This window comes from Suricata suricatta, chromosome 12 (assembly GCF_006229205.1).
Source record: "Suricata suricatta isolate VVHF042 chromosome 12, meerkat_22Aug2017_6uvM2_HiC, whole genome shotgun sequence".
NCBI classification, from domain to species: Eukaryota; Metazoa; Chordata; class Mammalia; order Carnivora; family Herpestidae; genus Suricata; species Suricata suricatta.
Genome location: NC_043711.1, coordinates 82,427,821 through 82,442,155, shown reverse-complemented (window position 1 = coordinate 82,442,155; position 14,335 = coordinate 82,427,821). Strand labels below are relative to the sequence as shown.

General features: G+C 42.2%; 1 protein-coding gene across 3 annotated transcripts in view; it reads right to left on the bottom strand.

Moving 5' to 3' along the window:
* RALY (RALY heterogeneous nuclear ribonucleoprotein) overlaps nucleotides 1-14,335 on the bottom strand; it is an 82,409-nt gene that overhangs the window by 30,320 nt on the left and 37,754 nt on the right. The window lies entirely within an intron of this gene.

The following is a 14,335-nucleotide window of genomic DNA, read 5'->3' as shown; positions in this document are numbered from 1 at the left end:
TCATCAGCTGCTGCCTGAGCTACCTGCCCTGGCCTTCTATGTCTGCTATGTAACAATCCTGCTTACTCAGATATACCACCTGGAGTGAAAGATTAGCCTCAGAGGCTCCCACTTGCCCAACATATTTGGGCCAGAACCTGAGGAAGGAATGGAGGGATCCAGGGGATAGGGGGCAGGGAAGAATCAGAGCAGCCCTGACTTTAATGCCACCTCTAAAGATACTAATCTTCACAGAGCTAATCACAATAGAGCAACTTGCCAATGACTCAACTAAGTATCAGGTATTGTAAGACACTTATTCATCTAAGGTATTCTGAATCCTCACAACAAACCCCAAAACGGTATCAATATCAACAGCACTGTTTTACAGACAGGGAAACAGGAAGCTCTGAGAAGCCAAGTAAGAATTTTACTAAGAAAACACCATTAGTAATTGGTAGACAAGGATCTGAACTCAATCTATGTGACTGCAGAGACTGTGCTCTATCAGACCACAGCAGTCTTCTCCAAGGGCTGACACAAGGTCACCGGCTGATGTCATGAATGGCAGAAATGGCCTACGCGCAGCCACAGCCATGTTGGGACACTTGCCACCAACAAACTGTCTTTTGCCCAGGCACAAGCAAGGGTGGCTATGCATTGCTGCTCCTTTCATTCAACAGAGTTGGCAATCCCCTCATCCTCAGAACACAATCCAAGCAGAGTCTCCTCCCCTGGAGATCTTTTGATTTATTTGAGAGGAGTTGCCAATTCCTGATCTAATAACTCCCAGGTACCCAGTTCTGTGCCTCCTCATCCTGTCCTCTTCAAATGACACCGAGTTAGCCCATTACTGCTATTCAGTCATCAACAGAGACACATTTCCCAAGGTGAGCAGATAAGCACGTCAGGTTTCCAAATTGTTATGGAATGAAATTTTAGGGCTCTGGTGGAAAAAAACATTTAAGAGTGAGGTCAAGAGTCTTCTCCAAGTTCACACAGCTAGAACATAGCAACCCTAGAACACAGGCATGCGCTGAATCCTAACCTGACATCTACAGACATTAAAAAAAAATACAAACAAAAAATTAGATGAATGTCTTGAAAATTTTTTAACTTTGAGAGAACTATAGATTCTCATGTTGTAATTATTTTTTAAAAGCACTTAGCACAGTGCCTGACACACAGAAAACCCCCTAAGTGGTAGATAGACAAACAGGAAGAAGTGAGGGCATACAGGATGGACCAGAGGAAGAAGCAGCTTCTCATTATAGAATGTCTGAGGTCTACACACGTAATGCTGTAAATAATCTTTCCAATGACTCCATTAAGCAGGTATTAACATCCCCATTTTACAGATAAGGAAATTGCCCTCGGGGCACCTGGGTAGCTCAGTTGGTTAAGCATCCAACTCTAGGTTTTGACTCAAGTCATGATCTTGCGGTTTGCGAGTTCAAGCCCCATGTCGAGCTCTCACTGACAGTGTGGAGCATGCTTGGACTCTCTCTCCCTCTTTCTTTGCCCCTCCCCGAATTGTATTCTCTCTCTCTGTCTCTCTCTCTCTCAAAATAAACAAACATTTAAGAAAAGAAAGAAATAAAAGAAAATTGCTCTCAAGGGTCAGGTAACTTGTCCAAGATTACTTTGTCCCAGTATGTGCCAAAGCTGGTATTCAAATCCAGATATATCCAACTCCAAACCCTACGTTCTTTCCACATTGCTTCTCTGAAGGTAACACCAGGACTAGACTTCAAAAACAAGCCTGGGGTCACCTGGGTGGCTCAGTTGGTTAACTGTTGGCTTCGGCTCAGGTCATGATCTCATAGTTCGTGGGTTCGAGCCCTGCGTTGGGCTCTGTGCTGACAGCTAGCTCACAGCCTGAAGCCTGCTTCAGATTCTGTCCCTCCTCTCTCTTTCTCTGTCTCTCAAAAATAAATAAAAAACATTTTTAAAAAAATTTTAACAAGCCTGGATATAAACTGGAGGATAAGAGCAGGCTGCTTGTTCAAGTGTGAGGATATCATGAACATGGGTGCAGAATTTAGCAACATGCTGTCTTTGCAAAGACACTGGCCAGAATAAAACAGTAAAGTCACAAGGCAAAGACCAAATAAAAAGCTAAGGTAGGAGCACATGGCAGAGAGCCATTACATGCTAGCTGCTCTCGCCAACTACGTGGATCACAACTTGAGTCCTTTTTGCTGGGCACTGAGAAAGGGAGGTAGCCTGCAGAAAATAAAGAGCCAGAGACTGAGTGGCAAAGGAAATCAAGTTCCACCACTCACTAGATAGGTGACTTTGGGCAAATCACTAGTCCTCTCTGGGATTCTAGCATCAGGGGGTTGAAATAAAAGATGTCCAAAGAATGTTCAAGAATCTCTCTAGTTCTGACCTTCCAGGAATCACTATTATCACATCATGTGTGCAAAGGTGGGTCTGGGAAATGCTAATGCTGAGATAAAGAAAAGTAGCCTGAAATGAAACATACAGTGGTATGACAGGAGCCCAGAGAAGAGGAAGAAAGAAAGAGAGCTGAATGAGTGAGAGAAGGAAAGGATTAAATGAGATTCAAGTTATTCTTGGGTCAAAGACAACAGGGAGGCAAAAGAAGGGAAGTTGAACCAGGCTGGCACCAATCCTGGCCTTGCTGATAACTTGCTGTATGGCCCTGGCTATGATTGGTCAGCCTCCTTTTCTCACGGGCCTATTGGACCTCAGGGCCCTGTGTGTTCTGGCCTCAGCTGTTCCCTCACCAACCTCATCTCCTCCTTTTATTCCCTTCAGGGTGGTGCTGCTCCAGCCACACTGTCTGCCTTGCTCTTGCTTTGGGAACTTTTCACTTACTCTTCTATCAGCTGAAAATGATCTTCTTCCTCAGAAAAGGGCTTCCCCAGCCATTTTCTAACCCTTTACTTCTGCTTATCTTTCTTCATAATACATACAAAATGATGAATAACTAATGATTTACTCATTTTGTCTCCCCCACTACAAGTTCCACAAAGGTAGCCTGTTTTATTCACTACCATATCCCACCACCAAGAATATTACCAGGCATTTGCTGAATAGATGACTGAATGGATGGATGGATGGATGGATGGATGAATGGATGGACGGACAGTCAGACAGACAGATGGACAGAGAGATGAACCACTGGTCCTGAAAAGTCCATTCTAAGTCTAGCATGCTATGATTAACTTACGGGCTGGTGGAACTGGAGAACATCTCAAAAGTTTAAGCCCAAGTAAGCTTAGGTCTAACCTGTCCTCTTAGCTCCATTTTTTAACATTCACTTTGCTTCAGTGGCTCTTCACAAATTATTTCCAAATGTAACACACACATCCTAACACACAGCTACACACATGCAAATAAATACATTATCACTTAATTCAAAAATAGCAATTACATGCTATATAAGAAACACAATACACACGCAGTATTTCCTTAAGCTTAGAGTAGTATACCTTCCCCAGTTTAATCCCAATTTACTGTTAACTTTAAACTTTAACCCTAATCATGCTCCATTCCTGAAATCCTATACTCTGGCTACACTGGACTGTTTACCCTTTTCTGAGACATACACGTAAGCTTCTGTGCTTTATCCTCAGTGGTCTCATGGCTTGGAAGCTGCAGACTCCCCTTCACAATCACCAAATACTTCTTTCACAACTGTCAAATATCTCATCTTTGAAGTCCAACTCAAATATCATCTTTTGTAAAGCATCCCTTCATCTCTCAGGCAGTTAGTGTCCCCTTCTTCTCCATGTTCCCAAAGCACTGCACAGGAAGGTCTCTGCGAGTATATGCTTCCATTATAGCAATCATCACTGTAGTCTACTTACTTTACCTGCCTGTCCTCTTTAATCAACTATGGGCTCCAAAGGCCTTGACCATGCATTTGCCTTCCCCATATCCCTAAGGACCTATATCCTTGCACCTGCCACAAATGCTTATCAAATTGAGTGTTAGTGTGGCACCACAACTAAGAACATTCCCTAAGCTTCTATGGTAGATTTGACCAGGTAGTCCTTCCTTTATACTGTCCAAAAGTTGGTTTCCCTAATATTTCTACCTGCTAGTATGAACTCCTTTGGAACAAAGAGCCTAAGGAAGAGGGTGATGAAGAAGAGGCTGGAAACAAAGGGAAGAAATACTCTCTGCAGAGCTTTGAATGTTACCCTAAGGAGGTTGGACTTATTCTACTAGAGGTTTTATTATGAGCAGAAAGTGATAGAAATAAGGAATGTGTTTTAAAACCTATGGAGAGAGAAAGGAGGTTATACTTCAGGGACAAAGACTGGAGTTGAGAGAGGGGTTGACTGACAATTAAATAGTCCCAGTGAGATAGGATTAAGATCTGGCCTTAGGTGGTAGCAATGAGGATGAGAAGATGGGCAAAACATGTTCAGAGACAAAAATCACATAATTAAAGCAGTTACTTGCTTCACCCAACTAGAAATCTGTGCTAAAAACCAACCTCCTCCAGATAGAAGCTCTTTGCAGCCAAGATAGCCCTGAGAGACACAGGAGCAAGACTCCTTGACCAGGGAAAGGGAAAGAAGCAAATCTAGGATCAGCAGAGCCTAAGCTCCACTCCAGCGATAGGGCTGTAGGAGAGAGCTCAAGATTTTGCTGATGGCTGCTACCAGAGGAAGCTTCAGCAAAAAAATAGGGTCTGCATCCTGAACAGAAAGGTGCCCTTCTGGGTTGGAACAGCTCTAGCTAGCTTTCATACAAGAGGTTCTAATCATTTTCATTTATGATATGCTAATGAAAGTTATCCAAAACTTGGAAATAAGGCATAAGAAAGGTTGTGTGACCTGTTAAAGTCAGGTTAGAACATTTTTTTCTAGAACATTTTTTAATATGTATCTGAGAGTTATCTGATGCTCCTCTAATACTTTTGGAGAACTGAATTTTGTTGGACTTACTGTTCACAAATGGTTAGAACCCAAATGTTTTGAAACTGCAAAGTTAGAGGTTAATGTGTAGAAAACAGAGAAGGCACACTTCTAAGCAGAGAGGATAATGTCAAAGTTCACATTTTCATTAGGAGATTCATCAATTTTGAATCAAATTAAGCAATCTACTTTCAGCAATCCTTTTTTCCATTAACAACATAAAATCCAGTTTCTCAGCTATTCTCTGCTGAGAATAGCTTTCTGCTGGTTTCCACACTAATGAGTTAAACAAAACTTGACGCATGCTCACCATATGCAAGAGAATTATGCCCTGACAAAGTACAAACACCCACAGGCCTGCCTATCTCACAGTATAGACCCAAGGAGGCACAAAATGCCTGATGTCCAGGCACAGGATGAGTTAGTGAAGTGGATCAGGTGGTCACTTAGGAAATGACATAGTTCAGTGTATAGAAAGGGCAGCAGGCTGAGAATCAGAAGACCTGTCACTAATTCACTGTGCAAACTTGGGCATATTATGTATTGGCCCTTGCTGGGCCTCAATTTCATAATTATAAAGGGTTCCTCTGTAAACCTGATGACTGTTGGTTAAGGTATCTTCCCACTCTGATATCCTAAATTCCATCATTTTATGCCAAATGATCTTGGGGAAAATGCAGAGCCAAAAGTATCTTTACCCTATTCCTAAAAATATATCATTAAAAGGGGAGTCTCATTAAGAAGCCCTAGTAATTGAGTAGGAATGGGTGAGGAAGGGGACAAATAGGGAAGGACTCAGAAAAGAGCACAGACTAAGGGGCTGTCCCTTTTGCAGGTGAAGATTGGGTGGTGCCTACAGCCAATGACAGAACCCTTTCAGGAAGGGCTTAGATTCACTGTCCTGATCAAGACTAAGGATTCTAGCTACTGGCTCTGCCACATAAAGGCCAGTGCCTTCAGTTTCCTCACAGTAAGATCTCTCCAAGTAAAGTGCTTTGTAACTGAAAACCAACTACAAATTTGAGGACTTATTAGAACAATCTTATTCCTAAATCTCTTACGTGTTTATCTCCTCTCCTGCCAGGTCCCTGAGGGAGGCCTATCAAACTTGAGATGTACAGGCCCTCTCTCTTCCTTTCCTGCATTTCAGAGCTGCTGTTATAAGTAGAGGTTTACTGCTTGAAATAGTCCCCTCATTCAACTCTGAAAATGACTAAGTACATTCTTTACCAGGGATTCAGTGTTCCATATTGAAGATGGAAACCTGGCCTCCTGCTTCATGCTTGGATCTTTGGGCCACACACCTGGGTCCTAAAGAAGTTGGTTTGAGGAAGGCAGAGGAAAATACTCATGGGAATATGGCACGGAAGGCATGGACAATATTCCCATTATATTAAAGCCACTAAATGCCCCTTCCAAGGCATTCCTAAATACTCTACCCTCAGGGAGGCCAGAGAGGCAGTATGGTACTCAGGAAAGGGACTGCTATGGGTTATGAGGATCTGAGTTATTCAAACCCCAGCTCTTTCACAAACTAGATAGATATGTGAACCCAAGCAAATTCGTTTACTTCCCTGAGCCTCAGCTTTTCTCTCTAGAGCTATTAATAACTTAATGAATTACAAAGATTAAAGGAGATAATCAATTCACAGTATCTGGCACATAGTAGACACTTCAATAAATGCTACCTCCATCAAAAAGGAAAGGGCAAATAGCAAAAAACAACTGAACAGGATTCACATGCCAGGTAGGGAGGACTTGGGTACAAACTCCAGCCAGCAGCAGATCAGAGCTGCTGATCAGAGTTGCTCAGAATGGGAATGGACTGATTTGGAGAATCTGATGTGCTATTCTAAGAGCATCTGGATCCTGTACCAGCCAAAGCAAATCAAAGAGAAGTGCTTATAGAGCGCTTGTTTCTAAAACAAGTATGGGCTGTTATTGACACACGCCACAGGGGAATTGAGAAGGCTGTTGACGAATATGTTAAGAAAGCTGACATGCTTTCAGTTCTAACCTCTGCTACTACAACTGACCTTGGCTCTAAAGAGGAGAAAATTGGACGGAGACACAAGAGAGCTGAGGTTGTGGCCTGAGTTCAACCATGAGCAGGTGACTTAATCTCTTTCCTCAGTATTTTCTTTCCTCCTCCATATAATGGTAATCCTCTATGTGCCTCCTACTTTATTATCGCTCTATCTCATCGTTTTCAGATGATGATACTATAGCTCAGAAAGATCAAGCAAGTACTGGAAGGAATTTGAATTCAAAGTCTGCTGTCAAAGCCTGTAGTCTTCTACTCTGCTGCATTATCTCCCAATGTTAAATGAGGGGTTGGACCAGGTGGACCAAAGCATTCCTCAGCTTGAAAATCTATGATTCCTAGTGGCCTGAAATTGTGGTTTCAAAAGCATTCTAAATACTCTAGGGCTAGACAAAGCCTGGCTTGTTAAGCCTTCGCATATAAATGAAATCCTCAACATCAAGGAGAGCCAAAAGAAAGTGAGCAGTGAAATTTTAGAAAGACCTAAAGAGGCCCTTAGAGAATATATCACCTAATTTGTTTTATAGATAGGGATAGGAAGGCTCCAGAAAGAGAAATAGCTTGACTGGAAACACCCAGAAAGAGGTAATGGAGCACAAATTGGGTCCTATGTCTCATGGTCTCTCTCATATTTGGTATCTACTCAGTATCCAACCTTCTGGGCCATTCTGATCCCCTCTTGGATATTTCTTTTCCAACTGCTGGGTGACATGCAGGTCCCTGCCCCTGCAGCCCACTCCCAGACACTTCCAACACCCTCACTGTAGATAATGGCTCTTTCATTATAACTGTCCTTGGTGCAGCCTTGAGCAGGACTGAAACTGAGGCATCTTTGACTCCCTCTTTACTTTTTGTTTCCTCTTGACTCTTTGATGCCTTTGAACCACAGACCAATGTGCCTTTAGAAGCACAGAACTAGAAGGGACATCAGCAATTACAGATCAACTTTCTATCTCATTCCTTCTTTTCAGAGCAGAAGAAACTGAGACTCAGACATATTAAATGCTTTTCCAAGGTTGAGTTAGTAAAACAGAGTTAAGAACCTAGGTTGCAATATTAACCTTCTATTATAATGACACTGAACACATGTGACTTCATTGAACACATGACTACTTCAATCACTAGTGACTAAACACCAATCCAAGCCAGGCTTTTTTTTTTTTTTTTCATCATCTCCTATTAGCATCTCAAATAACCAAACAGGCACTTTTGGTCCCATTTTGCAGATGAGGAAACTACAGCTCAGAGTTACACAGGCAAGGTGTAATGAAACTTCCAAAGACCGTTTTTACTGCAGGTAATTTTTGTCTCTTATCGTATGCACTTAGTGCAGTAACTCTTGCTTAATGGGGCAGGGGAAGACAAGGAGGTTGGGGAAGAGTGGAAATTCAGACAATACAAAATGATAGATAATTCAAAAGAAGCAATTTATCCCTTTTTTAGGAGAGTTTCATTATATTTCTGCATCCCTCCTATTAAATCCTAAGTCCCCTCAATTTCTGTCCTACTCATCTCAGGGTTCCAGCACCACAGCTGCTGATGATAGACCTTGGTTTCCTGATCTATCGTTTCCCAGTTTCACAGCTTGGATATTTGATCTCTTGGCCTTATTCTTATTCTTAGGCTCAGGACCTTGCCTCTCTGCCACAGACAACATCCGTACAACTGCCCTCTAGCTGATCTGACCTAAAAGGACATATCAGTCCCTATTCTGTCTGGTCTGGTGCTGGGACAGAAAGACCCTCTTTGGTTTCAATGATAACTGGGAAAGGAAGGAGGGAGACACAGGGCCCAATACAGCCCCGAGCCCTTTACATACTAGTCCTTCCCCCCCAAGTGAGCTGGACCTTATTGCTTTCCTGTGACAGCAACCCTCAAGAAAACCACTGTTTCTAGAATCAAAGTAATAAAATGTGGGCAAAATTCCTGGCTGGGGAAAGACAGGGACAGCTGCTCTCTGGCAGCCTCCTCAGATTTCCTCCACAGAATTCTCGAGGAGCCATCGGATGATCACCCTGGAAGATGAACCTCCTGCCTTACTAAGCCAAAAGCCCACTTGGGTCAGACGTTCATCCCATACCTTGAAAGTCAGGTGACACATGGAAAGCCAGAGCTCCCCAGGCTTCTGGGGAGAATTTTCCTGATACAGAGCTAGAGGAGATAGCTGCCCACTTCACAGATTTTAGAGGCTTCAAAATGCCTTTTGAGACCTTAATGACAATAATGCACTGCTATCGCCCACGGACCTTCTGTCCCTGGTCCCTATCACCATAATTACTAACATTAATAGTCTATTATATTTTACACAGTATTTGACAGTTTCATATAGCACTTACTTGACATGTGCGGTACACAGTTGGACAGTTAGAAGCTGTTATTCCTTATTCACAGATGTGGGAACTAAAGGCAACAAATAAGTAACCAACAAGCCCAGGTATTCCTCAGAGCTCTTCCACCACAATGTTACCTAAGAGATCTACATTTAAGCCATATTTCTTTGTTTTTTTTAATGTTTTTTTTTTTTTGAGAGAGAGAGAGAGAGAGAGAGAGAGAGAGAGAGAGAGAGAGTGTGTGTGAGCAGGGGAGGGTCAGAGAGAGGGAGACACAGAATCCAAAGACAGGCTCCAAGCTCTGAGCTGTCAGCAAGGAGCCCGACGCAGGGCTCGAACCCACAAACATGAGATCATGACTTGAGCCAAAGCCGGACGCTCAACCAACTGAGCCACCCAGGCACCCCAAGCCATATTTCTTTAGAAGAATTAAATTTCTGCTTAGAATCTCAGTCATTATCAGGTAACAGAGGTATTCTGTAAGGTCTCAAAAGGCATTTTGAAGCCTCTAAAATCTGTGAAGTGGGCAGCTATCTCCTCTAGCTCTGTATCAGGAAAATTCTCCCCAGAAGCCTGGGGAGCTCTGGCTTTCCATGTGTCACCTGACTTCCTGCTGCTTCCCTGATATCCTACGTGAACCTCAGGCCTCACCCAAATCCTGACCTGAGACAGGCAGGATCAAGGCTGCCCAGCACTATAGGTCTAGCCCTGCCCCCTCCCAGTTGGTAACACATACAATGCAAACAACTTGTCTACTCCACTGTTTCTGAGTTAGGCCCTCTGTGAAGCTCCAGATACTTCTGCAGAGAATACCACATCAGGAGCACAATGACAGCCCACACATCAATCAAGCCTAAAGACGATTCATACGGACTGCAAAGTGCCTTTAAAAGACCACTGAAGTCAGGGGTGCCTGGATGGCTCAGTTGGCTAAGCATCCAATTCTTGGTTTTGGCTCTGGTCATGATCACACAATTTGTGGTTTCAAGCCCTGCATCAGGCTCCATACTGACAGTGCAAAGCCTGCTTGCGACTCTCTCTCTTCTTCTCTCTCTCTGCTCCTCCTCTACTCGCATGTGTTTACTAGCGCACTCTCTTCAAAATAAATGAACTTAATTTTTCCTTTAAATAATTTAAGTCTTAAGAAACTAGAAAAAGAAAAGCAAACTAAGCCCTAAGAAAGCTCATTAGGAAGTAATAAAGATTATAGGAAGAAATCAATAGAATAGAAAACGCAACCAAAAGTTGGTTCTTTGAAAAGATGAAAAAAATTGGCAAACCTTTAACAAGACTGACAAAGAAAAGTGATGATACAAAATGCCAAAACCAGAAATTTTAAAAGGGTTATCACTACTGATCTTACAGAAGTTAAAAGAATTATAAAGGAATTCTATGAACAATTTTAAAGCAAGAAATTAGTCAATTTAGATGAAATGAAAACATTCCAAGAAAGGCACAAATTACCAAAAGTGACTCAAACAGAAACAAAAACTCTGGGTCGGCCTACAAGAAAACACACACACACACACACACACACACACACACACACACAAATACATTTAATTAGTAATTAAAAATCTTCCAGGGCGCCTGGGTGGCTCAGTCAGTTAAATGTCCGGCTTCGGCTCAGGTCATCTCACGGTTCGTGGGTTCAAGCCCCACGTCGGGCTCTGTGCTGACAGCTAGCTCAGAGCCTGGAGCCTGCTTCAGATTCTGTGTCTCCCTCTCTCTAACCCTTCCCTGCTCACACTGTCTCTGTCTCTCAAAAATAAATAAAAACCATAAAAAAAAATTTTTTTTAATCTTCCAACAGAGAAAGCCCAGGCCCACACTGGCCTCCCTGGCAAAGTCTGTAACATATTCAAAAAGGAAATAATCCTAATTCTTCACAAATTCTTCCAAAAAACTGAGGAGGGGGAAATACTCTCCCATTTCCCACTCAATCTATTAGGCCAGTATTATTAAGTTACCAAAACAAAAGACATCATAAGGAAAAAATAAAATAACAATACCCCTCATGAATATAGATGCAAAAATCTTCAACAAAATAGCAATGCAAGGGGCACTTGGGTGGCTCAGTCAGTGAAGCATCCAACCTTGGCTCAGATCATGATCTCACAGTTCATTAGCTCAAGCCCCGCCACAAGTCTCTATATTGACTGCGCAGAGCCTGCTTGGTATTCTCCTTCTCCCTCCCCCTCTCTCTCTATCCCTCCCCCACTTGCTCTCTCTCAAAATAAACTAAACACTGCAGTACAAATCCAACACCATTTAAATAGGACCATATGCTGTGAGGATGGGGAAAAAATAAAATAATCAAATAAATTTAAAAGGATCATACACTCTGACCAAGTGGGATTTACTCTGGAATACAAGGTTAGTTTGATAGCCAAAAATCAATTGATGTAGCGTGCCGTGTTAAGAAAATAAAGAACAAAAACCACACAATCTGTAAAATCCAGCATCCATCCACAGTAAAAACTTCTCAGTCAATCAGGAATAGAAGGAAGCTCACTTAGCCTGATGTAAGTCATCTACAAAAAACTCTACACCTAATACCACACTTAATAGTGAAAGACTGAACAATTTCTCCCCTAAAATTGGAAGCAAGGCAGGAGTGTCTGTTCTCACCAATCCATTAACATTGTGCTGGAGGTCTTAATTGGCGCAATCAGGTTTTTAACTGAATGTCAGATTATATCTTTTCTCTACTCAAAACACTCCAATGGCTTCCTATTTCACTCAGACTAAAGCCTACATGATCTGGGTCCCTGTCTACCCTTATGATTTCTCCATACTCCACTCTCCCTCTTGCTCACTTTACCTCTAGCCACTTGGCTCCCTTTTGCTCCTCAAACACAGTTAAGCATGCTCCCTGTTTTATGGTCTCTGAACTTGCTAAACTCTATGCCTGGAATGTTATTCCCCAAGATACTACACATAGCTCACTAATACAGTTCCTGCATATTTCTGCACAGATTTTATTTTCTCAGAGAGGCCTTTTTTCACCACAAAGTCCCTCCCTGTTCCCTTACCCTATTTGTCTTCATACATATTCATTTATTTATCTATTTTCCTCCACTAGAATGTAAGCTACAAGACAAAAAACTATTTTCCTCACTGCTATATTTTAAAACTGTGCCTGCCACATGGTTGATACACAATACTCATTAAATAAATAATATTTTAAAAAATAAAGCTTTATATATAGTTAAGTGAATAAAAGGGGAGCAGGAGGAAACCACTGGCTCACGAGGCTGAGAAACACCAGGGTTTTAGGTCACAGGGGAAGAGCCAATAGAGGATAATAGAAAAAAATTTGGTTGTCTGGAGCTGGGTTCTTCTGGGTTCTAAGCTTAGCTCTTCCAATCACTGTCTGTCTCTAGGCCTCAGAAATTTCTAAAATGAGAATATCACCACCTACTTCCCAAGCTGCTATGAAAATGAAATCAACTTATGTAGTGGATTCAGTATAGCAATCTGATATTGTAAGTAGACATTATAATTTAACATTTTCTGATACCCCCTAGCCTTGAAGAGGACTTAGAACTACCTTAAAAATTACCTAGCTCCACTTCATTGAAGTACAGAGATGTCTGTAGGACTGCTGCCCCTAACCTAAATGGTTTCCATCCTCATTTTAACTTCTCTTTCTTATCATATTCTTATTTTATCCTTCCTTACTTTTAGCTTTCAGCTCTCTCCTCTAGCTGTTAATACAGCAGCTCCTCCCCCTCTTTTTGATATGCTGCTTTGAATCTTATGGGAGTTTAGAAACCAGATTACTAAGCCTGTTACAACACATAAAAATAGGAATAAATTAGTATTGTACAAGGGCTTAAGGATGACAATGCTTTGCTTCCTTGTTTTTTTAGTTGAAATTTGTTTTTAGTAGAAACTTGAGTATGTTAGATAAGTAAGCTAAACACTTTATCACATGGGATCATTCATAGTTTGAAACAATCAATAATGGAATTCTTTACAGGGCAGTTGGTATATTAACAGTAAGGTCTAAGCTTAGCACCCAGGCCATGGGAAAGCCAGAAGCTACAGAACTTAGGTTAACCAGACAAACAGAGGTGGCAGCAAGAGCCTGGAGATTTAGAGTAGGAGAAAAGGTTGGCTAATATAGATTCCAAGAACATCAGATTGGGGACAGACTTCTCTGGGCACTCTCCAGCAGCAAACAGACCAAAGAACAAAATGTCCATTGTTACAAAATGTCCATTGTTACAAAATGTGAAGAGAGCAGCCTAAATCACGGATCACAGGCAAGAGAGAGACGGTAGGAAAAACTGGACAATCAGAGCCTCTGATAAGATTATGAGGCTCTAGCATAAGTTCCTTTATCACTAGTAGTTGGAGGATGAGAGGTAGGGATGGACAAGGATCTTAGGGCCAAAATAGGAATAGCCTTCCTCTTCTGAGAGACAGTAGGAAACAAGGCAACATCCAAGTGGAATTAGTCAGTGAGTGCAGACACGTGCTGGGAATGGGCTCTTGAAAAGTGCTTTAATATCAGTGTTAGCAGTGGCCCTGGAGCCAGGCTGTGTGAGTGCATTTAAACCTGCACTCTGCAGCCCCCATGCTGCAAACCATGCTGCCGATGCTGCCTGGCTGTGTCCCTGTGCCTTGGAATCCCTTCCTTTGTGGAAAGATTGAATTTCAGGCAGAACCTGCATGAGAAGGAGAGGAAGGGAACAGTATGGGAGAAGATTTACAGCACAAATCTCCAAAGGAAAACCTTCCCTCTTCTTTTGGGAGTGGGGTGGCAAACAGGTCAGGGACTGAGGTGCCAGAGATACTTATAGTGCTTTATTCTCACTTTCTCTCATTTCGGTCATGCTGCTTTACAATTTACAAAGCTTTCCAACTTGCATTTCTCATTTGATTCTCTACGACATCCTGCAGGGTTGGTGTACACACAAGACATGTGGGGGTGCAGGGAAGCATTCCAATTATACAAATAGGGAAGCAGAGATTGTCCAAGGGCAAATGTTGACAGAGAAGAGATTAAAACCCAGGTTTCAACTCCAACCCGCTCTCCAGATCCTTATCTGTGCTGGCCCAAGTGTTTACAGTTA